This window comes from Mandrillus leucophaeus, unplaced genomic scaffold (genome assembly GCF_000951045.1).
Source record: "Mandrillus leucophaeus isolate KB7577 unplaced genomic scaffold, Mleu.le_1.0 Scaffold24, whole genome shotgun sequence".
Classification (NCBI taxonomy): Eukaryota; Metazoa; Chordata; class Mammalia; order Primates; family Cercopithecidae; genus Mandrillus; species Mandrillus leucophaeus.
This window is the reverse complement of record NW_012102476.1, coordinates 2,658,513-2,659,494: the sequence shown is the minus strand read 5'-3', so window position 1 is coordinate 2,659,494 and position 982 is coordinate 2,658,513.

Sequence of the window (982 nt, the reverse complement as noted above, 5' to 3'; positions counted from 1 at the left end):
AAAAAAAAAAAAAAAAAAAAGCACAATTACAGATAATTCCTTTTTTTTAAAAAACAACTAGTCATTGATTGTGGAAAATTACAGATAATTTTATCATGTTTCCCATTCCCAGAAGTCCAAGTCCTGGCCTTTCAATATTATCTAGATCCGCATCCCTATACCACCACGTACATCCTCTAATTACACCAGTGACCCCATTTCCCACCCCATATGCCTTCCTAGAATTTACCCTCAGTCGCCTTTTTTTCTTTTCTTTTCTTTTTTCGTTTTTTTTTTTTGGTGGGGGGGAGAGACGGAGTCTTGCTGTGTTGCCCAGACTGGTTGGTCACCAACTCTTGAGCTCAAGTGATCCACCCGCCTCGGTCTCCCAAAGTGCTGAGTTTACAGGCATGAGCCACTGCACCCAGCCTAGAGCCATTCTTTATTTCTCTCTCTTTTACCTGAACATTCACACCAGCAAGTCTTGGTAGCTATAAGATGTACATTTCCAAGTACCTCTGCTACTCTCCACTTTCAACACCACATCCCCATCCAAGCCACTGTCTTTCTTGCTTAGATAGTTACAGTAGCTCTTAACTGGGCTCTCCGCTTCCAGTTTCTGCAATTCAGATGATCGTCTAAAAATGTAAATCGTGTCATTTTTTTTTTTCTTTGTGATGAAGTCTTTCTCTGTTGCTCTGGCTGGAGTGCAGTGGCATGATCTTGGCTCACTGCAATCTCCACCTCCTGGATTCAAGCGTTTCTCCTGCCTCAGCCTCCTGAGTGACTGGGATTATAAGCACACATCACCACGCCTAGCTAATCTTTGTATTTTCTAGTAGAGAGGGGGTTTCACCATGTTGGCCAGGCTGGTCTTGAACTCCTGACCTCAAGTAATCTGCCCACCTTGGCTTCCCAAAGTGCTGGAATTACAGGCGTGAGCCGCTGTGCCCAGCCATAAATGTCACTTTTCTTGTTTTTTTTTTTTTTTTTTTTTTTTTTT